Here is a 5,390-nt window from a genome sequence, read left to right on the forward strand (position 1 = left end):
TTGTTTTCTGTTTCGTATCTGTATCAGACAGAACTGTTTCGGGTAGTCTTTTTGTCATATTCGTATTTGGTGTTCAGTTGCTAATAAATTAATTATGAACACGTACCACGCTACACCTTGGTCCTCACCTTCTTCCACCAACAGCCGTTACACTAGGTCACAGTCTGGCTTGTTTTTGTAATTGCCATCTCAATCTGGGTTCCCTCATGCCATTCATTAAATGCTGTTATAGAGATATCAGCACCTGCATCTAGGACTGCACGCAATGCCTTTTCATAGTACTTCACGTTAATGCGGTTGCATGTATTCTGGAAATTCCAAGGCCTAATACTGGTGTCAATATAACCTGGCCCCACACTTGGAATGAACAACAGGTTGTTGTTTTTACAGAATGGATTCCCAACTGCGGTAAGTGGAGCCATAGGAAAACCTATTAGTGGCAAAGTGTAAACTCCGTCAAAACCTGAGGTGTCTATATCCCTCTTGTTTCTCTTCAACGAGGAGTCCTATGAAGATGCCCTCCTAGGGTGTATCTCTAATGCTATTGCTTTCAGGTGTTTCAGATGGTTTCCCCACTCTTCTGAGTTGAGTAGATATGAATCGTACATGTAGAATAGTGGAAGAAACTTTCCAGTGTTTGTTCTATGCCTGTAGAATGCAGAGTGCTCACCATCTCTTAAGATAGAATGATACAAATTAAGTACAATTTTACAAAGGGGGTCTACTTATAAAGGTGAAGAAATAGACATAATCTGCTTGAGTTAGACATTGGACTTCAATCATAGACAAATCCATGAAGCTGAGGTAGTATTTCATACATCACCAATATAAGGTATTACTGAACAAATACATGAATTAAGCTGGGGTAAAACCTATGTTGAATAGTAATAAGTCGAACTCCATTGATACTGATGAGGCTGAAGGCCAAATTAAACATTAATAATAAGGAATGTTGTACTATTTACTATGATGTACAGTTGTAGTCGGAAGTTTACATACACCTTAGCCAAATACATTTCAACTCAGTTTTTCACAATTCCTGACATTTAATCCTAGTAGAAATTCCCTGTCTTAGGTCAGTTAAGATCACCACAATAATTTAAGAATGTGAAATGTCAGAATAATAGAGAGAATTATTTCAGCTTTTATTTTTTTTTCATCACATTCCTAGTGGGTCAGAAGTTTACATACACTCAGTATTTGGTAGCATTGCCTTTAAATTGTTTAACTCGGGTCAAATGTTTCGGGTAGCCTTCCACAAGCTTCCCATAATAAGTTGTGTGATTTTTGGCCCATTCCTCCTGACAGTGCTGGTGTAACTGAGTCAGGTTTGTAGGTCTCCTTGGTCGAACACGCCTTTTCAGTTTTGCCTACAAATTGACTATAGGATTGAAGTCAGGACTTTGTGATGGCCACTCCAATACCTTGACTTTGTTGTCCTTAAGCCAGTTTGCCACAACCTTGGAAGTATGCTTAGGGTCATTGTTCATTTAGAAGACCCGTTTGCGACCAAGCTTTAACTTCCTGACTGATGTCTTGAGATGTTGCTTCAATATATCCACGTAATTTTCCTGCCTCATGTTGCCATCTATTTTTGTTTCATCAGACCAGAGGACATTTCTCCAAAAAAGTATGATCTTTGTCCCCATGTGCAGTTGCAAACCGTAGTCTGGCTTTTTTATGGCGGTTTTGGAGCAGTGGCTTCTTCTTTGCTGAGCGGCCTTCCAGGTTATGTCGATATAGGACTCGTTTTACTGTGGATATAGATACTTTTGTACCTATTTCCTCCAGCCTCTTCACTAAGTCCTTTGCTGTTGTTCTGGGATTCATTTTCACTTTTCACACCAAACTACGTTCATCTCTAGGAGACAGAACGCGTCTCCTTCCTGAATGGTATGACGGAAACTTGTGGAGGTCTAAACTTTTTTTTTGAGGTCTTTTTCTTAAGATTTTCCTATGATGTTAAGCAAAGAGGCACTGAGTTTGAAGGTAGGCCTTGAAATACATCCACAGGTACACCTCCGATTGACTCACATGATGTCAATTAGCCTATCAGAAGCATCTAAAGCCATGACATAATTGTCTGGAATTTTCCAAGTTGTTTAACGGCACAGTCAACTTAGTGTATGTAATCTTCTGACCCACTGGAATTGCGATAGTGAAATAATCTGTCTGTAAACAATTGTTGTATGTTCTAACCGACTTGCCAAAACTATAGTTTGTTAAATAAGAAGTGTGTGGAGTGGTGTAAAAATGAGTTTTAATGACTCCAACCTAAGTGTATGTAATCTTCCGACTTCAACTGTATTTGACGTTGGAAACGACTTACTTGTTTAATCTCTTCCTTTGTATGGTTCAATGTGAAAAGCAACCTGTGTAATAGACACAAATCAATGGCAATCGGGACAAAATAGGCATTACATTTGAGTAAACAAAAAAAATGACTTAGGACACATTTTTCTTAGCTTTGTTTTATGATATTTGTCAAAGAATAAATATGAATGAGCCATGCTTGCTTTTTCTGCATTATCATACGCACCTGTTTTCATCCTAAATGCCAGGTGGGTACCAGGAAACAGCAAGAACACATAAATGTACAGACTAAGAAATCCAACTGATGAATGAGATTACAAACTTGGGTCTTGTCCATAGAGGGGTGAATTGTTAAGGGGTGATTTTACTCAAATGTAACGTAATTCAAAAAAAGAGGTTCCATTACCAACATCAGAGAATTACCAATAGCTGCCATTCACAGTTGCTTAATGTGAGCTTCAATAACAAAGGGGTCCCAGGAACTATAAGCTCCCAAAGCTGGATAGAAGAAGGCTCCAATGTCATCTGGTGGGCTGTTTCCCACTCTTGGCTATCTTGCAGCCACCTTTTTAGTCCCAGTGTGGCAGAATAGGGTGGTGCCAGTGAATGTACTTTCCATCAAAATGTGTGTTGCCATACCATGTGTAGTAAAAGGCATGCAAATCAAATCAAAGTTTATTCGGCACGTGTTACAGTGAAATGCTTACTTACAGGCCCTAACCAACAGTGTGATTTTTAAGTAATTGCAGTTTAAAGCAGGGAATTGCCCGAGGGCAGCCTCCATGTTCTTGACCCTCTCGGGGGTCTGTGTCATTCGTTTCGATTAGTGCTGCTTCAGTGATGACAATGTCAATGTTACTATGGATTTGAATGTCATTTGTTCCAGGTCCCTTGATATTAAGGAACAATTTGAGACCACATGGACTTCCAAAATGGAGAATCTTGTGGTGTAAAGGGCTTTAAAACAACTGTTAAGATGAATATGAGCAACACCAAATCAATAAATGTCTAAACTTTGCCATTCTTATGTTAATGCTTGTTGTGATCCACTGTCCATTCTTATGTTTTTGGGCTTATTGTTGTCTTTGAAATTTGGCTGCTGAATGCTGGTTCATCCTACAGATTGAAATATAAAAATAAAAAATGTTGGCTACTTATCCATTTACGATCGGTCAGAAGTAGCCTACCGACAACTGAAATGCAAGTGACAGAATTGCAAAGCACAGCTTAGCTTGTTGTTAATCCACCTGGCGTGTCAGATTTCAATACAGCTTTTCGGCGAAAGCATAACAAGCGTTTATGTAAGAACATCTCTCTCAGTCGACAAAATATTACAAACAGCTAGCAGCCAAGTAGATTGGTCACGAAAGTGAATAAATTAAATTAAATTAAACCTTTGATGATCTTCAGATATTTTCACTCATGAGACTCCCAGTTACACAATAAATGTTCCTTTTGTTCCATAAAGATTATTCTTTTTATATCCAAAATGACCCATGTGTTTGGGGCATTATGTTCAGAAATCCACAGGCTCAAGTGGTTACGACATCGCAAATGAAAATTCCAAATTGTATCCGTAATATCCACAGAAACATGTCAAAGTTTTTTATAATCAATCCTCGGGTTATTTTTAAAATATATAATCGATAATATGTCAACCGGGACTGTAGCTTTTTCAATAGGTGCGGGAGAGACAATGGCTGCCCCACTCTGTTGCGCATGCAAAACGCTGCTGGCACCCAGCCATCCACTGACGCGATGTGATCTTTCTCGCTCATTTTTCAAAATAAAAGCCTGAAACTATGTCTAAAGACTATTGACACCTCTAGGAAGCCATAGGAAAAGGAATCTTGTTGATGTCCCTTTTAAATGGAGGCAAGGCATCCAATGGAACAGAGAGCTTTCAGGAAAAACAGCACTTCCTTGTTGGATTTTCCTCAGGTTTTCACCTGCAATATCAGTTCTGTTATACTCACATACAATATCTTTACAGTTTTGAAAACGTTATAGTGTTTTCTATCGAAAGCTGTCAATTATATGCATATTCTAGCATCTTTTCCTGACAAAATATTCCGTTTAAAGCGGGAACGTCTTTATGGCAGGCGGAAACCAGAGGAAATTCCATCCAGGAAGTGGGATATTTTTGATGTGTGTAGCTTTCAATTGAATGCCTATAGAGTATCTAAATGGTTAGTACCCAGATTGCAGTTCCTGTGGCTTCCACTAGATGTCAGTCTTTAGATATTTTTTCAGGCTTATTTTCTGAAAAATTTGGAAGATTGAGACCATTTTGTGGTCTCAATCTGTGGCTTGCAGAATTAAGCAGAGCTTGTGCGCCCTTCGTTCTTTTTCCTTTCTATTAAATATGCTATGGTCCGGTTGAAATATTATCGATTATTTAGACAATAGACAACCTGAGGATTAATTAAAAACATAATTTGACATGTTTCAACAAACTTTACCGGTACTATTAGTATGTATTCGTCTGCATGTTGTGACCGCCATTGAGCCAGTGGATTACTGAACAAAACGCGCCAACAAAACAGAGTTTTTGGGACATAAAGAGGAACTTTATCGAACAAAACTAACATTTATTGTGCAACAGGGACTCTTGTGACAACAACCAGATGAAGCTTATCAAAGGTAAGTGATTAATTTAATCGCTATTTCTGACTTTTGTGACTCCTCTACTTGGTTGTAAAATGTTTGTATGTTTTTGTAAGCGGGGCGCTGTCCTCAGATAATCGCATGGTATGCTTTCGCCGTAAAGCCTTTTTGAAATCTGACAAGAGGTTAAGCTTTATTTTGATGTATAACACTTGTATCTTTTATGAATGTTTATTATGAGTATTTCTGTATTTTGAATTTGGTGCTCTGCAAATTCACCCGATGTTGTCGAGGTGGGTCGCTAGCGGAACACCTGCGCCAGAGAGGTTTTAACCAGGAAAATGCGGACGGGGTACACTAACCTAATGTGAACTTTTATGCCTTTCCCTAACCCTCACTGAAACTATACCCATGTCATGACTCCTACCGAAAGTGGCTCCCCTTCCTGTTCGGGTGGCGATCGGCGGTAG

General features: G+C 38.9%; 1 pseudogene; it reads right to left on the bottom strand.

The window, feature by feature from the left end:
* On the bottom strand, nucleotides 1–3,127 carry LOC118369129 (glycoprotein endo-alpha-1,2-mannosidase-like; annotated as a pseudogene).
* Between the last annotated feature and the right edge of the window lie 2,263 nt (nucleotides 3,128–5,390).

The sequence above is a fragment of the Oncorhynchus keta genome, chromosome 35 (genome assembly GCF_023373465.1).
Source record: "Oncorhynchus keta strain PuntledgeMale-10-30-2019 chromosome 35, Oket_V2, whole genome shotgun sequence".
Taxonomy (NCBI): domain Eukaryota; kingdom Metazoa; phylum Chordata; class Actinopteri; order Salmoniformes; family Salmonidae; genus Oncorhynchus; species Oncorhynchus keta.